The sequence below is a fragment of the Hypanus sabinus genome, chromosome 10 (assembly GCF_030144855.1).
Source record: "Hypanus sabinus isolate sHypSab1 chromosome 10, sHypSab1.hap1, whole genome shotgun sequence".
In the NCBI taxonomy this organism is placed as follows: Eukaryota; Metazoa; Chordata; class Chondrichthyes; order Myliobatiformes; family Dasyatidae; genus Hypanus; species Hypanus sabinus.
The window spans coordinates 73,445,587-73,467,242 of NC_082715.1; the positions used below are offsets into that span (position 1 = coordinate 73,445,587).

Here is a 21,656-nt window from a genome sequence, read left to right on the forward strand (position 1 = left end):
ATGGGTAGTAGTGAGGATTTGGAAAAAGTCCAGTAAAGGTCTATTAGGCTAATTCCCAGCATAAAGTATTTAGTAATCGAGATAGTCTGAAATATGTGGGATTGGCATAGACTTGGGAAAAATATGACTAAGAATTACAAAGTTCTAATACAGTTAACTCCTTGTTCCAATACGATAAATTTAGGAAGGCTAATCTAATTCTGTATCTTGCCATGGAAACCCTATGGACAACTATTCTATCCATCAGGTCACCACGAGTTGAAGGCACTCAATAATGAACTCCTACAGCTTGAGAAACCACGCAGCTGACACAAAGATTAGTGGTGCTGTGGATAGAGTATAGAAGGTTCAAAGTTCAAAGTAAATTATTATCTAAGTATGTATATAACACATATACTACTCTGAGATTCATTTTCTTGCAGGTATTCACAGTAGAACAAAGAAATACAACAAAAATAAAATAGGTTGTTGGGGATTACAATGAGACATCAACAGGATACTGAGCTGGGCTGTGAAGTGGCAGATGGAGTTCAACCCCAAGTAGTGCGAAGTGATTCACTTTAGAAGGCTGAATTTGAAGGCAGGATTTGAAGACAATGTTAATGACAGGATTCTCAGCAGTCTGGAAGAACAGGGGGATTTTGGACTCCATGTTCATAGATCCCTCAAAATTGCCACACAAGTTGATAAGGTTATTAAGAAGACGTATGGTGTTTTGGCCTTCATAAGTCAGGAGATTTAGTTCAAAAGCCACAAGGTGATGTTGCAGCTCTCTAAAATCCTAGTTAGACCACACTTTGAATAACTGCTCTGGTTATCTCATTACAGGAAAGTTTAGAGATAATGCAGAGGAAATTTACCAGGATACTGCATGGACTAGAAGGTATGTTTTATGAAGACAGGTTGTATGAGCCACGATTTTTCTCTCTGGAGCAAAGGAGGATGAGAGGAGACTTCAGAGAGGTGTGTAAGATGATAAGAGGCATAGATTGAGTGGAAAGCCAGAAACTTTTTCCAAGAGCAGTTATAGCTAACACAAGGGGGCACAATTTTAAGGTGATTGGAGGAAAGTATAGGAAGAACATCAGAGGAAACTTTTTTCACACAGAGTGGTTGGTGCATGGAAAGCCTTGTCAGGGGTGGTGATAGAGGCATGTACATTATGTGCATTTAAGAGGTTCTTAGATAGGCACATGGGTGATAGAAAAATTCAACATAATGTGGGAGGAAAGAGTTAAAAAGGTTGCGCAACATTGTGGGCCAAAGGGCCTGTACTATTCTATATTTAAACCATAGTTGAAGAAGAGGAGTGTGGCCATTACCCAGGGGTCTAGGGAGTCCTCAGCCATGGGCTGAAGTGGCGGTGGGAGGGTATTTGAGATTATCACCAAAATTAGGAGATGTTTCCTTTCCTACAGAATAGTCACCCTCTTGAACTGGCTGCAGACTCATGCGGACTTAGCAACTCACTGAATTCCAGCAACTATTTGGTCCTGGTTGAAAAGGCTCACCACCTACAAAGGGGAACAGCTTCAGAACAAGAGTGATTGTAACTCCTAGGCCAGTTATGTTTAACTAGATGGGTCTTACTTTATTATATTTAGAGCTACAGCACAGTAACAGGGCTTACTAGCCAAATAAGCCCACACCACCCAATTACACCCATGTGATCAATTAACATACTAACCAATGCCCTTGGAATGTGCAAGGAAACCGGAGCACTCGGAGGAAACCCACACAGTTACAGGAAGAACATACAAACTCTTTACAGACAGCAGTGGGAATTTAACCCAGGTCATTGCCACGGTAATAGTTTTGTGCTAACTGCTACTGTGCTGCCCCTCTGAGATACAAATGAACTTTCTAGATCTTTCTTTCCACCAACCGGCCTGAGATTTTACCTGTGATTTTTCTATTGCCTCTCCCAAGAAGGGTTTAGCCCATACACCATGATACATGAGGGAAGACATCACAATTGTGTAGAACCTTAAGCCCTCAATTCTAAAGTCTTGTCACAATCACAGCTTGATCCCTTAGAATGTGAATGCCTGCCCCATAAGAAGCGAGCTCTCTACATGGTTGTCATTCTGTGTTGCAAAGACCTTAATTTTCCTCATAAGCTATTTTCACCAGGAAAAATTCAGTATGATCCATAGGATCAAGGAAGCCACTACACATGATGAGAGTTGCAGTGCCCTAGCCACGGAATGCACCATCCCCTCCTCCCTCATCTGCCTGTCACTCTTCCTCACCTGGATCCACCTATCATTTGCTAGCTCTTGTCCATTTTCACCTGACCCACTGCTTTCCTCCAGCATGTTTTGTGTTGTTTAAAATATCCCTCTCACTTTCCTCAGCTGACTTATCCCCACTATTCAAGGGGAGGAGGTGGTCAGTTTTTCATTGATGCTTTGCAAAAAGCATCCTATCTGGATGCATCATGACTTGGTACGGCAACTGCTCTGCCTGCGACCACAAGGAAATGCTGAGAGTTGTGGGCACAGCTCAGCATGTCATGGAAACCAGCCTCCCCTCAATGGACATTGTCTGCACTTCTCACTGCCTCAGTAAAACAGCCAGTATAATCAAAGACCTTACTCACCCGGAAAATCTCTCTTCTCCCCTCTCCCAATGGGCAGAAGATACATCGGCTGAAAACACATACCATCCACTGTCAAGAGACTTGGACTGGTTCACTAGTACAAGATGGATTCTTGATCTCACAGTCTTCCTTGTTATGACCTTGCACGTGATTGTCTGCCAACACTGCATTTTCTCTGTAAATGATACACTTTATTCTTCATTTCTCTATAGCCTCACCTTGTTCTACCTCAACATACTGTTGTAATGATCTGATCTGGACAAACACCATGCAAAACAAGCTCATCACTGTATCTTTGTATGTGGGATGATGGTAAACCAATTCCAGTCTAATTCCAAATCCAAACTGGGAAGCTGCGCAGGCACCGGGAAAGGCATGTGTGATTAACACACATCCCTCGGCACCCCACCCCACCTCCCGCCTATCTTATGGTCTCAGTGACCAGTCATTGCTGGTATGGCTGGTTGCCATCTTAGGACTATGCTGACGTGGCTGAGTTCTGGATGGAGTGGAGAGGAGGAGGGAAGTCCAGGAAGTCCTCCAGACACAGGCTGAGGTGATGCATGAAGGAGCTTTGAGGTCACCAAGCTCTGCTGCTCGTTCTCTAAGTCTACTTTTAAAAGACACTCAAGCATCAGATACAGCTCAGTAGTCCATATTCTCATTACTTACACACCACCCAAAGTCTCCAATCAGGAATCTCCTGCACTCTGTCACACACCAATGCTCTACAGACTGGCTTAACATAGCTTTTGCTATTAAAACATGACAGCCACATTCACCAAACACGCTGACCAATTTGGATCGGATGTGCTGAGGAACAAAACACGTGTCCCTCTTCCTAAGACAAAGGAACTGAATTGCACCATTTGGCCCATCAAGTCTGCTCCACCATTCCATCATGGCTGATTTATTATCCCTCTCAACACCATTCCTTCTCCTCATAACTTTTGACACCCTTACTAATTACCTATCAAACTTCAATTTAATTATATCCAAAAACTTGACTTACACAGCAATTTGTGGCAATGAATTCCACAGATTCAACACCCTCTGGCTTAAGAAATTACTCTTTATCTCTGTTCTAAAGGAACATATTTGACCCAATTAGTTAACATTTCATCACAGCAGTTATGATCAATTTTCTGTTTCCTATAAATGATGAAATTAATTATATCTATCATTTAAACCATCAAGTTTGCTAAAATATTACCCTCCTGATGCTTTCACACGTTTAAGTTCATTGGCATCATGGACGAACACACCCAGGGTCTCAGTGCCATGAGAATGACCTTATTGCAGCAGTAGTACAGTACATTACAAATATGACTAATATGGTTAAATAGACTTAGATTAACATAAATTAAAGGTAAAGTACACACTCATCCCATAACCCTCCATTCCTTTCCTGTCCATATACCTATCCAATTTTACTTTAAATGGCAATACCGAACCTGCCTCTACCACTTCTGCTGGAAGCTTATTCCACACAGCTACCACTCTCTGAGTAAAGAAATTCCCCCTCGTGTTACCCTTAAACTTTTGCCCACTAACTCTCAAATCATGTCCTCTTGTTTGAATCTCCCCTACTCTCAATGGAAAAAGACTATCCACATCAACTCGATCTATCCCCCTCATTATCTTAAATACCTCTATCAAGTCCCCCCTCAACCTTCAACGCTCCAAAGAATAAAGACCTAACTTGTTCAGCCTTTCCCTGTAACTTAGGTGCTGAAACCCAGGTAACATTCTAGTAAATCTTCTCTGTACCCTCTCAATTTTGTTGATATCTTTCCTATAATTCGGTGACCAGAACTGTACACAATACTCCAAATTTGGCCTTACCAATGTCTTGTACAATTTTAACATTACATCCCAACTCCTATACTCAATGCTCTGATTTATAAAGGCCAGCATACCAAAAGCTTTCTTCATCACCTTATCCACATGAGATTCCACTTTCAGGGAACTGTGCACCATTATTCCTAGATCACTCTGTTCAACTGCATTCTTCAATGCCCTACCATTTACAATGTATGTCCTATTTGGATTATTCCTACCAGAATGTAGCACCTCACATTTATCAGCATTAAACTCCATCTGCCATCGTTCAGCCCACTCTTCTAACTGGCCTAAATCTCTCTGCAAGCTTTGAAAACCTACTTCATTATCCACAACACAACCTATCTTAGTATCATCTGCATACTTACTCATCCAATTTACCACCCCATCATCCAGATCATTAATGTATATGACAAACAACATTGGACCCAATACAGATCCCTGAGGCACACCACCAGTCACCGGCCTCCAACCTGACAGACAGTTATCCACCACTACTCTCTGGCATCTCCCATCCAGCCACTGTTGAATCCATTTTACTACTTCAGTATTCATACCTAACGATTGAACCTTCCTAACTAGTGATTCACTAGTTTTTTAGCTTTTAGCTTTTTTAGCTTTTAGTTTATTGGAATTGTATCCGTTTTTTGGGAATCCTTTGTGTTTTAGAAATTGCTTGTAATTTGGAAATCTTTTCTCAGGTAGAAATCCTCTGTGAGCTTTAAATGTGTTTTTAGAACTTTATCTAAATTTAAATGTGCATCACTAAAAATAAGTGAAGTCTTTAAACTACTTTGTTTGCTGGGAAGGGATCCCACCACTCAAATAGTGGATATTGGCACCTAAACTCACCGTGGAGGATAATTTGGTCTTTGAAGACTAGGTAGCTAGAGTATAACCTCCCTTTACATACAGCTATCTATATCGGATGGAGCTTAAGATTTTTGCAGTCAGCAAACTTGATACCATCACAAAACAGGCCCTTCAGCCCTCAGTGAACCTGCTAACCACTGTACTACCCATACTAGTCCCAGTTATCAAATTTGGTGTTTTTGAGACAGCCGAAGAGGGAATATTGGTGGGAGCCCAAATCCAAAAATGGCACGGGACAGTGCCAAAGGGAATCATCAAATATGCCCCCTTTAGGACTACTACAGCTGAAATCCACAGTGACAGCCATGGCAGAGGCACAGATACAAGATAAAAGGGGAGAAGCTGAGAGGTAACCTCAGAGGGTAGTTAGTACCTGCAATGAGCTGCTATAGGAAGTGGTTGAGGTGGCTACAATTGCGGTATTTAAGAAGCTTTTGGATAGGTATATGAGGGGAAGGGGATTGGAGGGTGGTGGGCCAAACATGGGCAACTGGGATTAGCAGGAAGGATGCCGTGGCTGGCACAGACCAGTTGGGCCAAAGGGCCTGTTTCTACACGATGACTATTGTCATCTATTGCACCTATTGTCTATTGTCTATTGACTCTAGGAAATGCAGGTATAGGGTTGGGTTAATCTGGAGCCTAGGCAAGGCAAAAGGGTTGGTGTGGAAAAGATACTCCCAGGTTGACAAAAGGAAGCAGCCTGGAAGTTTAGCTTCTACCCAAAGGTCAAGAGTGCACGAGCTGCAGAGCCAATCTCAGTGCATTCCGTTAGACCTTGACATCGGACTAAGTGTCATGTAAATGCAAGGTAATCCATCTCCAGATGAAATAAACATCACCTTGTTCATGGTCAGTTGTTCTAGCTGCAATGTTCCAATGAAGAGCTGCTTTTTATGTTACAAAAGATTCAGATTCAGATATGGATTTATTTAACGTCAGTACATTGAAACATACAGTGAACCGTGTCGTTAGTTATTTACTTTTTTAGAGATATAGTACGGAACAGGCCCTTCTAGTCCAATGAGCCACACCACACAACTACTCACCTATTTAACCCTAGCCTTATCATGAGACAATTTACAATGACCAATCAACATCTAAGTGGTATGTCTTTGAACTGTTGGAGGAAACTGGACCACCTGGAGGAAACCCATGTGTCTGTGGGGAAGAACATATAAACTCCTTACGATGATTTCAGACTTGAATTTGAACTCCAGTGTCCCAAGCTGTAATAGGGTCACTCTACCATGGTGCCCATTGTGTTAAAAGCCGACAAAATCCAAGGATGTGTTGGGGCAGCCCGCAATTGTCACTACACATTGCAGCACCAACTTCGTGTACCTACAGTACTCTGTAGAACCAGGCACAGCAAGCAACAAAACAGCAGCAGCAAAACATGCCCAATCCTCCCCTCCCCACAACACACACACACACACTTTGTCACCCGCCCACCTCACTGGCCTTTGAGCTTGGAATGTTCTTAAGTCTATCACCCCCACTGGGGCATAGGCTGCCGACAGCAGCTCACCAGAGACCTCTGTCATGGACCAGTCTTTCAGGGTGAAGCCCATCGAAGATCCTTCCTCTTCCCAGCAATGAGGTCTTCGGAGTTTCTGATGGGGTCTCTATAGCGCTGGGATTTTAGTGGATGGGGTTCCGAGCCCCATGCCCAACCCTCATTTCACAGCTTAGCTTGGGATTCATCCATGGAGGAGGTAACTCCTCTACATTCCTGTCCATAAACCCAACCTGACCCAGTTAACTCCTCTCTTTGTCCCCAAAAACATCCTTACAAACTTAAACGACAACTATATCTGAGCCATGACCTCGATGGAAACCGTAACTCAGCTCCATGTTGACAGGAAAAGTTTATTCACCTACAAAGCATTGTACATAATTAGGGCATCATAAGCTATTTATGGTTTCAAGTTCAAATATGTTTAGCACGTAGAACAATACAACATACGATCAAGCCTTTTGGCCCACAATATTGCACTGTACCAATAAAATTAGCCAGCAAATGGCCAACTAGCATCTTCTGCCTACACATTGTCCATATCCTTCCATTTTCTTCACATTCATGTGTCTATTCAAATGTCTCTTAAACATCCCTAATGTATCTCTCTCTACCACCACCCCAGACAGTGCATTCCAGGCACCTACTACTCTTTGTGTAACAAAACTTGCCCCGCAGCTCTCCTTTGAAATGTTCACCTTTCAATTTACATGCATGTTCATTGCTGGTAGACTTTCAACCCTTGAACGAAGATATTATGTCACTCATAGTGTTATAAATCTATATCTGGTATTCCCTCAGCCTCTGGCTCACCAGAGAAAACAACCTAGTTTTGTCCAATGTCCCATTATAGCACATATCCTTTAATCCAGGCAGCATCCTGGTAAACCTCTTCTGCACCTCCAATATCCTTCTTATAAAGGTGACCAGAACTGTATGCAATACTCCAGATGTGCCCTAATCAGAGTTTCATAAAGCTGCAGCATAACTTCCTGATTTTTGAGCTCACTACCTTGACTAACAAAGGCAAGCATGTAATATGCCTTCTTAACCACCTCATCAACCTGTGTGGTCACTTATTAATATCTACAACATATTCAAGTTACTAAAGAGCCCACTGTTCTTGAAAATCCCCCAAAGTACCCTTAAAGACTGCATGCTCCTTCCCTAAGAACACTCGGGCACAAATGTAACCCTGGAAGAGAGGCAGGCAGTACCCTCGACTGCCCACCGGCTGTACCTGTTAATGGCCATTTTGGCCAGTCCTGGGAGCAAACCAACCAGCAAATCCCTCGAGCAACCCATCCCTGCCTATACTGGGTGACTGTAGATCAGGAGCCTGGAGCCGAAGTGTAGCCATAACTTGAGGAGCAGCCCCTTCAAGATTCAAATAGAGGCTGCAATCTCACACATCCCACATACACATGGTATTGTGTTATTTATTATCTGTTGCTGAGTTGTAGGCATTATTAGCAGGTCCGCATGTACTGGTGGAGAGCAATGATTATTTATTTATTTAGAGATAACAACACCAGGCCCAACGAGCCACACCACCCAGCAACACACAACTTAACCCTAGCCTAGTCACGGGACAATTTACACTGTCCCACCATTAGCCTGTAGGAGGAAACTGAAGCACCCATACGAAACCCACACATGTATGATCAGCAAGTGCAAACACAGATGGTGACAGAATTGAACTTCGAACTCCATCTGTAATAGTGCTATAATTTAAATATGAGCTTTATCACAATAAAACATACAGTGGAGTGTGGCATTTGCGTCATTGTTTTTGCAATGTGCTGGGGGCAGCCCATAAGTGTCACCATGCATCTGTGCCAATATAGCATGCCCACAACTCACTAACCCTAATCTTTAGAGCAGAAATGAGGAAGAACGTCTTTAGCTAGGTACTGAATCTGTGGAATTCATTGCCAAAGGTGGCCAAGTCTTTGGGTATATTTAAAGCAGAGATTGATAGGTCCTTCCAAAGGTTAGAGGAGAATGGGGTTGAAAGTGATTTAAAAAATCAGCCATGATGGAATGACAGAGCAGACTCGATGGGCTGAATGGCCTAATTCTACTCCTATATCTTGTGGTCTAACGGTAGTTGGAATGTGGGAGGAAACCAGAGCAAAAGACAAACTGCTAGAGGAACTCAGAAGGTCAGGCAGCATCTGTGGAGGGAAATGGACAATCAACGCTGTTAGTTAAGATGCTTCATCAGGACTGGAAAGAGGGGAGGTGGCCAGTATAAAAAGGTGCTGCGGGGCAGGAGGTAAAGAGTGGAGTGAGAGCTGGTGAGTAGCAGCTGGATCCAGGTGAGGGGAGTAGTGATAGGCAGATGAGCGAGGGGGTAATGTGGGTATATTGTTAGAAACTGGTGGGTGATAAGGGAAAGAAATTGGAATCTAATAAAAGAGTACAGCAGACCACAGAATGAAGGAAAGGGAGGAATGTATGGGTGGTGGGCAATCAAGAGGGCAGGAAAGGGTATAAAAATGGGATGAATGGACCAGTAAAGTGAGCAGAATAAGTGGGGATCGAGAGAAGTGGTTGCCAGACATTAGATAAATTGACATTCATGCCTTAAGACCACAAGACATAAAAATGGAGGGGCTATATAGGAGCAAAGTGTGAGATCAGTCTTAGAGTAGGTTATTAGGTTGGCACAATGCCACGGGATGAAGGGTCAGTTTAGTGCTGCAGTGTTTTAAGTTCTATGTTACCCTGAAGGGGACCAAAGACAGAGAATGGAATGGGAGTTAAAGCAACTCACAACCAGATTCTCAGGGCGCCCCTTCAGAATGAGCACAATCACTGCATAAAGCAATTGTCCAATTAGTATTTTGTTACTGCATTGTAGAGGAGATTACAGTGTTCCCAGTGCTTTATGTTTTTATTGCGGATTTCCAGCATCTGCTATCACTAACAGTGTCAAAAAACACTATAGCACAGAAACAAGCCATTCAGCCCATCTAATCCATGCTGAAGTATAGTCCCATCAATCTGCATCTGGGCAATCGCCCTCTATACCTCTCCCATCTAGGTACCTATCTAAATTTCTCTTAAATTTGCAATCGAACCCACATCTACCACTTCCTCTGGCAGCACATTCCACACTCTCACAACCCTCTGAGTGAAAAAGTTCCCCTCAGGTTCCCCTTAAACATTTCACTTTTCACCCTTAACCTGTGACCTCTAGTTCTAGTTTCACCCAACCTCAGAGGAAAAAGCCAACTTGCATTTACCCTACCTATATCCCTCATAATTTTGTATACCTCTATCAAATCTCCACTCATTCTCCTACACTCTAGGGACTGAATTCCTAACCTATTCAACTTTTCCCTCTCATGCAGATTCTCAACTCTCAGCAACACCCTTATAAATTTTCTCTATACCCTTTCATTGATATTTTTCCTGTAGACTGGTAACCAGAAATGCACACAACACTCCAAATTACGCCTCACCAAGGCTTCCCTTGTTTTATTTTCAAAGTAGCTTTCACAGCTTCAGTAAAATAGATACCGTGGACTTCTCCAGATGTTTATAGGTCAATGTAAGTGACTAGTTTGTTAATGAGGAAGAAAAACATAAATGTCAGCAGGGAAAGATATTAATCCAAGCTTTGTCCCTTAAGTCATAAACACAAGAGATTCTGAAGATACTGGAAATCCAGTGTAACATACACAAAATACTGGAGGAACTCAACAGATCAAACCGCTTCAATGGAGAGGAATAAACAGTCGGCATTTCAGGCTAAGATTCTTCATCAGGACTGGAAAGGAAGGGGGGGGGGGTGATGCACCATCAATAACTCTCTGAGACATGAGGCGAGATATAGGCTTTTATTGACTGGAAGAAAGAACAAGTAGCAATTGACCACCATGCTACATCCTGGAGACTGAGAGGCAAGGCTCAGGCCCCAATCACCTTTATACCGGGGTCCGTGGGAGGAGCCACAGGAGCAATCAGCTGGGGGGGGGGGGCATGTCCAGACAGGTATATGTAGTACACCACAGGGGGGCAGGGGCAGAGAGAAGCCAGAGTACTAAGGTGGGGAGAGGGGAAGGAGAACAAGCTGACGGATGATAGGTGAAGCCAGGTGAGGTGGGTGGGTAGGGAAGGGGAAATAAAGTAAGAAGCTGGGAGATGACAGGTAGAAGAGGTAAAGGGGCTGAAGAAGAGTAATTTGCTAGGAGAGGAGAGTGGACCATAGGAGAAAGGATGGTGCAAGAGCTGGATAGGCTGCCAGCAGAAGTAGTGGATGTGGGCTCGAATGCAACATTTAAGAGAAGTTTGGATAAGTACGTGGATTAGAAGGGTACAGGGAGCTATGGTCCTGGTGCAGATCGATAGGAATAGGCAGAATAACAACTTGGCATGGACTAGGTGTGCCAAAGGGCTTATTTCTGCATTGTAGTGCTCTACGACATGTTTTAACACTTCTTGTGCATCATTGTGTGGTACGGAAGCTACAAGGCATCAGACCATAGGACCCTACAGAAGGTGGTAATTAAAGCTGCCATGAAGATCACAGGGATCTCCCACCCCCCTACTTGTGACATTTACCAGGAGCATTGAAAACGGTACAAAGCATTGTTGAGGATCCCCACCACCCATCCCACAATCTCTTTGACCCACTGAGGTACAGGAGCATCAGGACTAAGATTGCCAGTCTGGGTAACAACTTCTTCCCTCAGGCTGTGAGACTAACTAACCCTGCCACCACTGAGATCTCATCACTAGAACAGTAGGCTGTTTACAGTTTACCTTTACTGTTCACAACCTCCATTTGGAATTATACTTTATTAATTTATTTATGGTAATATTTTGGTTTATGAGCTGTGTGTGATATATGTTTTGTGGGTGTACTGTGGACCAGAGGAACATTATTTCACTTGTTTGACAATAAATGTGAACTTGAACTTTTTCTAAATGGAGACGAGCTGTGCAAATTTGCGTAATGAACCCAATTCTTAGAGCCTTCTCCATCACTAAGAGCAGAGCAATCCAAGTGTATCTTAACTCTGTATTCCTATCTATCTCCAGAAACCTTTCACCCTCCTGCTTATCAACAATCTACCCCTTCCTTAAAAACACGCAAAGACTCTGCATCCACCATCCTCTTAAATTCCACAGATTCTGAGAAAAACTGTTCAATATGGTGTAAGGTTAAAGACTGAAGTTAGTGAGCATGGAGATAGAAGCTTAAAGAACGAGTCTGCAAGTCTGGGCCAGGGAATCCTGATGTCTAAGTCACAGAGTCCAGAGCCAAGGGCTGGAGGCCTGGATGTGGCCTTTTCTAGAGATGGAGGCCTGTCTGTGTGTGAGTGGATGGAAGGAAAGAGTTTTGTATTATTGTTGTTTTGTGTTGTTCTGCCAAACAGTGCGGGGATGTTATGTTGACACTGGAATGTGTGGTGAAACTTGCCTCCGGTACATCCTTGGGAGTATGGTTGTTAATGCAAATGCTGCATTTCACTGTATCCATGGGAAATAAACTTGAATCTGAACCTGATTTAAGAGCAACTCCTTATTTGTCAGACACAAGAGTTTGTAGTTTGTCAGCAGTGGTCCCCTGGACTAGCTTCTCCAACAAGAAAATATATCCGCTGCATCCGAATCCTTTCATCATCACCCCTCAGCATCTTAGATGTTTGATAAGTACATCAGCAATATTTTTGTGTGATCAGTGTAAGTCAACTCCCCTGGTAATCTATTTCACCTCATGGATGAGAGTGTTCTATTTGTGATCTTTCCCTGTTTCCAGTTAGACGACTATTATTTTTATACAATTTTGTTTCTGTAATTTTGCTTTCTGACTAATAGGCGAAGAATTCCTTTTACTTCAACCCTTTATGTCTTCCGCCTATCACCACCCACTCCTTCATGCCCCCCTCCCCCACCTTCCCCTCCCCAGCTTTTTTATTCTGGCTTCTTGCCCTTCCTTCCAGTCTTATTGAAGGCTGAAAATGCTATTCCTCTCCACAGATGCTGCCTGACCTGCTAAGTTCCTCCAGTATTTTGTAAGTGTTGCTCAAGATTTCCAGCATCTGCAGAATATCTTGTGCAACAACTATTAAGGTAAGTTTTTGTACTGCGTACAACAGGAAAGCAATACTGTGACAATAACAAATTCACATACAAGATCATAACAGTTAAACACCTGAGACTAGATCTGCCTTGTCTCAAACAAAGCAGACATCTATTGGGATGAGATACAATATGGGCGCAGCACAAGTGAAATCTAATTGATCTAAGTCAGGTGAGATCAAATTGACTGCAGCTAAGGCAAGAAGCACGGGGGTATGTTGAATGACAGTAAATAAAGGGATTTGGGGTTCTACTAAGAGTTCAGTACTACAGTGGCAACTGCTAAGTGTAGCTAGGCAACTAATTGTTAGAAAATCTCGAAATAACAGTGCGAAAGTCACCTTTTAACTTCATTAACACAGGCACCTGGCATCTGTGATACCTTGTGTATGTATCACTGTGTGGCTGTGTGCCTCTGCGAGTGTTTGTGTCTGTGCATGTGTTCTGTGTGTGTCTGTGTGTGTGTCTATGCATGTGAATGCTTGTGTGTGTGTGTGTGTGTGTGTGTGTGTGTGTGTGTTTATTTGCACACGTGTCTATTTTTGTGCATGTATGTTCACACTCGTGTGTGAAATGCACGTGCTATGTGAATGAATGTGTGTATGTTGTTTGTATGTATAAGCATGCATGTATGTGGATTATGCTGAAGATGATGTCTTTGAGGGCACAGATCGGGATGAAGAGCAGAGAAAGATCCAATTGTTCTTCAGGAGACAGTGAAAAGAACATGCCTCAGCCCCATCAGATTACTCGTTGTTGACAATGCTCCATGCATAACATAGCAACGATGCAATGGGAAATGAGCCCTTCACGTAAGAAGAGGCCCACTGCTGCTTATCAAGAGCCTAACACTATGTGAGGAAATCCCATGGTAGAGCACTGCACTCTCCACACACTGCCTTATTTGGAGATATTGTAAGAGAGGTGTCAGATTTCAAGAAACAAGCCGAATTCAACACAAATCCTACCACCCATTCTGTGGAGCAGGGTACAAATATGAATGGTTTCATTCCCTAACACTCCAGCACGAAACATCAGTCAAATCACAAAGTGTGCAGAAGCTGAAAATCCAAAGCAACACACACAAAATGCTGGCGGAACTCAGCAGGTCAGGCAGCAGTGATGGAAATTACTACAGTTGATGTTTCATGCTGAGACCCTTCTTCAGAACTGAAATGGAAGGGGAGAGATGCTAGAATAAATAGTTGGGGGAGAGGGGAAGGAGGCAAGCTGGAAGGTGATAGATGAAGCCAAATGGGTAGGACACAAGCTCCAAAAATTGCTAGAGGTGTACAAGATTATGAGACACAGATGGAGCAGACAGCCAGAGATTTTTTTCCAGGGCAAAAATGGCTAATATAAGGGGACATAATTTTAATGTGAGTGATGGAACATATGGAGGGGGGAATAAGCCCACAATTTACTAACACTAACTCACATGACTTTGGAACATGGGAGGAAACTGCAGCATCTGGAGGAAACTCACACGGTGATGGGAAGAATGTACAAACTCATTACAGACTGTGGGAGTCAAATCCCAATTGCTGATCACTGGAGCTGTAAAAGTGGCTGACTAATGTGTTGCCCAACGGGGCCATGCCACCTTCTCACATCTATCCGACCGGGCAGGAGGAACACAAGTCTCAGGACTCACACCACCAGGATCAGGAACAGTTATTACCTCAACCACTGGGGATAACTTCACTCAATTCCCACCGCTGCACATAAGGAGTTTGTATCTCCAGATGCTCACAACAAAATGAATCATGATTATATATGGTGACATATATGCACTTTAATAATAAATTTACTTTGAATTTTGAACTTTACATTTTGAAGAACAGTTATTTCCCTCAACCATTCACTTCTTGAACCAAACGTCACAATCCTAATCACTGCCTAATGACTTCTTTGCACTACAATGGACTTTTTATTGTTCTAATTGTGTTCTTTCTTGTATAAATTGTGTATAATTTATGTTTTTAAGTTTTTCTTGTAAGTGTTGTGTATCTGATGCTATTTGCCTGCAATATTGCAGCAAGAAAATCTTTAATTGCACCTGAGAAGACCTGTACAGAATCAGAATCAGGTTTAATCTCCCGACCATATGTTGTGAAATCTGTTGTTTTGTGGCAGCAGTACAGTGAAAGACATAATAATAAAAATATTATAAATTTCAATAAGTAGTCCAAAAGGAAACAAAAAAATATGAAAAAAATTTGAGCAGCACACACACAAAATGCTGGAGGAACTCAGCAGGCCAGGCAGCATCTAGGGAAAAGAGTACAGACAACATTTAAGGCCAAAACCCTTCATCAGGACTGGAGAAAAAAAGCTGTGGAGTAGATTTAAAAGGTGGAGGGAGGGAAGAGAGAAACACAAGGTGATAGGTGATGGGGAGGGATGAAGTACAGATCTTGGAAGCTGATAGGTGAAAGAGATAGAAGACTATGGAAGAAAGAACAGGGGGGCAAGGAGCACCAGAGTGAGTTGATGGGAGGGCAAGAAGATAAGTGAAAAAAGAAAATGGAGATGGGAAATGGTGAAGGGGGGGTGGGGGTGTATCGGGCATTACCAGAGGTTTGAGAAACTTCATCCCTCCCCCTTCCGGTTTCACCTTTCACTTTGTGTTTCTCTTTCCCCAAACCCACCTTTTCAATCTACTCCTCAGCTTTCTTCCTCTAGTCCTGCCAAAGGGTCTTGACCCAAATGGTTGACTGTACTATTTTCCATAGATGCTGAGTTCCTCCAGCATTTTATGTGTGCTGCTTAGATTTCCAGCAACTGAAGATTTTCTCTCGTTTGTGAAAAAATTGTGAGGTCATGTACATGGATTCATTGTTCATTCAGAAATCTGATGGTAGAGGGGAAGAAGCTGTTTCTAAAACATTCATTGTGTGTCTTCAGGCTTCTACACCTCCTCCCTAATAGTAGTAATGAGAAGAGGGTATGTCCTGATGATGGGGATTCTTAATAATTGCCATCTTTTCGAGGCATCTTCATTTGAAGATGTCCTCAATGCTGGGGAGGCTAGTGGCGTGATAGAGCTGACTGAGTTGACTACACTCTACAGCTTTACCTGATCCTGTGTACTGGTGCCCCATATCAGATGGTGATCCAACCAGTCAGAATGAGCTCCACTGTTTCTCCGGGGAGGCTAGTGCTCATGATGGAGTTGGCTGTGTTTGCCAACCTCCTGCAGCTTGTGTACTTGACAATAAACTCGACTCAGAGTTTGTAAGGAAGTAAATGAGGAGTGAGGAACTTTAATCCATTCGAGTTATGTAAAAACTGCCCAGGTGTATGTACGGTTACAGCGACTCTGAAAACATGCACTCCCTGGTAATTTCTATTTCGCATAACATCTAGATGCAGAGATAACTGTCCTGATGATTAAATGGCTAGGAATAGCTGCAGGTGTCCTGTTGAGGATGCCTGCCACTCACCCCACAATCTCTTTGACCCACTCGCATCAGGAAGGAGGCACAGGAGCATCAGGACTTGGGCTGCCAGACAGGGTAACATCTATTTTCCCCCAGGCTGTGAGACTAATGAATACCCTGCCAGCACCGAGGTCTCGTCACTAAGGTAGCAAGATGTTTACTGTTCACTGTGTACTGTTTACCTCTGCTGTGCACTTTACATGCACTTTGAATTATATTTTATTAACTTATTTGTGGCAATCTTTTGTTTAACGTGCTATGTGTGATGTATGTATTATGGGTGCTCTGGGTACCAGAGGAACATTGTTTTGGTTGGTTGTATAAATGTACAGTCAAATGACAATAAACTTGAACAACACAAGAACAATTAGTGCTCAGGACATGACAAATGCTGTGATGTGCAGCTTAATCTGTGTTCACCTCATCCATCAATGAGAGACTGCATACTTCTTCAACCTTAGGTGACAGACAGGAGATCTGATTCCCACTGCTGACTACTCAGCTACAAGGCAGCTCAATTCCAATAGCTTAGATTCGGTCCTGACTTCTGGTGCTGAGCGGAGTTTGCATGTTCTCCCTGTGACCATGTGGGATTCCGCACCCCCCCCCCCCCCCCAAGTTCACTAGTTTCCATGTGAAGGGAATGAAAGGATATGAATGATACACAGCAGGAGGGCATTTAGTATAAATCAGCATTCAGACAGGCCTGTCCAGTGCTGTGCTGTTCTAAAATAAATCCCTTATACAACATTACAGCACAGAAACAGGCCTGTTGGGCCCTCTTGACTGTGCCGAACCTTTTTTCTGCCTAGTCCCACTGACCTGCACCTGTGCCATATCCCTCCAAACCCATCTCATCCATATACCTGTCCAAGTTTTTCTTAAATGTCAAAAGTGAGCCCGCATTCACCGCTTCATCTGGCAGCTCATTCCACACTCCCACTACTCTCTGCGTGAAGAAGCCCCCACTAATGTTCACTTTAAACTTTTCCCTTCACCCTTAACCCGTGACCTCTGTTTTTTTTCTTCCCTGGCCTCAGTGGAAAAAGCCTGCTTGCATTCACTCTATCTATACCCATCATAATTTTATACACCTTTATCAAATCACCCCTTTCTCCTACAGTCCAGGGAATAAAGTCCTAACCTATTCAACCTTTCTCTGTAACTCAGTCCCAGCAACATCCTTGTAAACCTTCTCTGCACTCTTTCAACCTTATTAATATCTTTCCTGTAATTAGGTGACCAAAAATGCACACAATACTCCAAATTCGGTCTCACCAATGTCTTATACAACCACACCATTACATTCCAACTCTTATACTCAATACTTTGATTTATAAAGGCCAAAGTACCAAAAGCTCTCTTTACAACCCTATCTACTTGTGACGCTACTCTTAGGGAATTACGTATCTGTACTCCCAGATCCCTCTGTTCTACTGCACTCCTCAGTGTCCTACCATTTACCTTGTATGTTCTACCTTGGTTTGACCTTCTGAAGTGCAATACCTCACACTTGTCCGCATTAAACTCCATCTGTCATTTTTCTGCCCATTCCTCCAACTGGTCCAAATCCCTCTGCAAGCCTTGAAAACCTTCCTCACTGTCCACTACACCTCCAATCTTTGTATCATTAGCAAATTTGCTGATCCAATTTGCCACATTATCATCCAGATCATTGATATAGATGACAAATAACAATGGACCCAGCACTGATCCCTGTGGCACACCACTTGTCACAGGCCTCCACTCAGAGTAGCAATCCTCCACTACCACTCTCTGGCTTCTTCCATTGAGCCAATGTCTAATCCAACTTACTACCTCTCCATGTATACCTAGCGACTGAATCTTCCTAACTAACTTCCCATGCGGGATCTTGTCAAAGGCCTTACTGAAGTCCATGTATACAACATCCACTGCCTTCCCTTCATCCACTTTCCTGGAAACTTCCTTGAAAAACTCTAACAGATTGGTTAAACATGACCTACCACGCACAAAGCCATGCTGACTTTTTCTAATAAGTCCCTGTCTATCCAAATACTTGTAGATCCTATCTCTTAGTATTCCTTCCAATAATTTACCTACTACCGATGTCAAACTTACCCGCCTATAATTTCCCGGCTTACTTTTTGAGCCTTTTTTAAACAACGGAACTACATGAGCTATCCTCCAATCCGGCACCTGACCCGTGGATATCGACATTTTAAATATTTCTGCCAGGGCCCCTGCAATTTCAACACTAATCTCCCTCAAGGTCCGAGGGAATATCCTGTCAGGTCCTGGGGATTTATCTACTTTGATTTGCCTCAAGACAGCAAGCGCCTCCTCCTCTTTAATCTTTATAAGTTCCATGACCTCCCTATTTGTTTGCCTTGTTTCCATAGACTCCATTCCAGTTTCCTTAGTAAATACAGATGCAAAAAAAACCCATTTAATATCTCTCTCATTTCTTTTGGTTCCATACATAGCCGACCACTCTGATCTTCAAGAGGTCCAATTTTATCCCTTACTATCCTTTTGCTCTTAATATACCTGTAGAAGCTCTTAGGATTATCCTTCACCCTGACTGACAAAGCAACCTCATCTCTTCTTTTAGCCCTCATGATTTCTTTCTTAAGTATTTTCTTACTCTTTTTATGCTCCTCAAGCATCTTATTTCCTCCCTGTTGCCTATAAATATTATACATCTCTCTCTTCTTCTTTGTCAGAGTTCCAATATCCCTCGAGGACCAAGGTTCCTTATTCCTATTCATTTTGCCTTTAACCCTGACAGGAACTTCCTGCTTATTTCCCTCCAAAAGTTGACTCCACCATCACCCCTTCCCTCTCTCCATCTGCCTCCATCCATCATCCACCTGCCTCTGTTTTCCAACTTGACCCCTCTCTTTGTGGCTCAATCCCTTTAAACATTTGGTTCTTGTATCATAATTCCAATCTCCCCCTCAGAATGGCAACACTATGATCACCCTGCACTATGATGGACTTTGTGCTTTTTGTTCTAATTGTGTTTTTTCTAGTAAAAATTGTGTATGTTTTCTGACTGTCTTGTGAAAGATACTTATCACAGTAGTGTAGTGGTTAGCTTAAATTTGTACAGCACCAGTGATCGCGATAGTGGCTCAATTCCCTCCATTCTCTGTATGTCCTGCCCATGACTGCATGGGTTTCCTCCAGGTGATCCAGTTTCATCCCACATTCTAAAGACTAACGTAGGGTTTAGGGTTAGTGAATTGTAGACATTCTATGATGGCACTGGAAGTATGGCAACACTTGCAGACGGGCCCCAAGCACATCCCCAAACTGTGCTGAAGCAAAAGACGCATTTCACTGTATGTTTCGATGTATAAGTGACAAATAAAGCTCATCTGATCTTTATCTGATGCTATAAACCTGTGATGCAACTACAGTAAGTTTTTAATTGCACCCGTGCACACATGCACTTGTGCATTTAACAATACACTTGACTTTGACCTGCTAACCCCCATGTCTTTGGGAAACTAGAGGAAACCCATGTGGTCACATTCAGAACTTGAGGTCAGGGTCAAATCCTGGTCTCTGCCACTCAGAGGCATCGGCCCTACCTGCTGCACCACTGTGCTGACCTTTAAAGTCATGACAGATTTCGATAAAGCATGTAAGGAGAAAATATTGTCAATGAGCAGGGATTCAAGGCAGAACACATTCCAAGTGCTGGAAAACAGCATTCTAACTGGTTGCATCACCATCTGGTCTGGAGGGGCCTCTGCACAGGATCGGAAAAAACTTTACTGACTCACCCAGCTCCATCTTGGCCATAAGCCTCCCCAGCAGAGGACAGCTTCAGCAGGCAATGCCTCAAAAAGGTGACACTTATCACTAAGGACCCCCACCACCCAGGACATACCCTCTTTGCGTTGCTACCAAGAAGGTACAGGAGCTTGAAGGCACACAGTCAACATTTTAAGAACGGCTTCTTCTCTTCTGCCATCAGATTTTTGAATGGATTACGAACTCATGAACACTACCTCACTTTTTTTGCACTACTTATTTAATTTAATTTTACATATATGCAGTACTGTGCAAAAGTCTTAGGGACCTTCAGATTCAGATTCAGTTTATTGTCATTTAGAATCCACAAACGCAATGCAGTTAAAAAAATGAGACAACGGTCCTCCAGAATGATATCACAAAGGCACATGACAAAACAGACTACACCAGAAAATCCACATAACATTTGGCAATCCCCAATCCAGAGTCCGGATAGGCTGCTGCATATTAATATCACGCTACCATCTTAGCACATTCCCTGGAAAGGAGCTCTCATCCCACCAGACAAAACAAGACTAAAATCTAAAGCTACAAGACCTGCACAAAACCACATAGTTACAACACATAGTTACAACATATAGTTACAACAATGCAAACAATAGCATAATTGATAAAAAAAACAAACCATGGGCACAGTAAAAATAGTCTGAAGATGTTAAAAGACTGTAAGTCCAAAAGAAACCACCACACAATTTCCACAAGTCCTCAGGGTCCCGATAGACTTGTCATCCCACGCAGGCGGCAGAAGGGAATACCCCCGCTATGGACTTCCACAGCGCCACCTGACTCAACCTCACAGATGCAGCACACAATGAAAGCTCCATCGAACCCAAACTTGCAGACACAGCACACAGTGAAAGCGCCCCGACCGCAGCGGACTACAAGCACCATCCTCTGCCAAACATATTAAGACGCCCCCGCCAACGGCCATCGGCATCGCGACCCCAAGGACTGGGGGCCTGTTCTTCCCAGCAGAGACCCAGACCTCACAGCAGCAACAGCAATGAAGAAGGTCTTCCTGGAGATTTCCAGATGTTCCTTCATGCTCCCACGTCATTTTTCATCTGATTATGATTGCGCAAGGCACCCCGCTTCACAAGTAACAGATAATCAGCCCCGGAGTGGCCGCTGCAAGCAGAGTCACGCCGCCATCTTGGTTAGCGATATATATATATATATATACTTACAGTATACAATTAATACAATTGTCATAATATTACAATTAAATTTATATTACTATAAATTACAGTAAGAAAAAATTATATATAAACAGTGGCATGCAAAAGTTTGGGCACCCTAGTCAAAATTTCTGTTACTGCTTATAGTTAAGTGAGAAGAAGATGAACTGATCTCCAAAAGTCATAAAGTTAAAGATGAAACATTCTTTTCAACATTTTAAGCAAGATTAGTGTATTATTTTTGTTTTGTACAATTTAAGAGTGGAAAAAAGGAAAGGAGCACCATGCAAAAGTCTGGG

At 42.9% G+C, this 21,656-nt stretch overlaps 1 protein-coding gene across 6 annotated transcripts in view; it reads right to left on the bottom strand.

The window, feature by feature from the left end:
* Window positions 1-21,656, bottom strand: part of elovl5 (ELOVL fatty acid elongase 5) — a 215,500-nt gene that overhangs the window by 84,633 nt on the left and 109,211 nt on the right. The window lies entirely within an intron of this gene.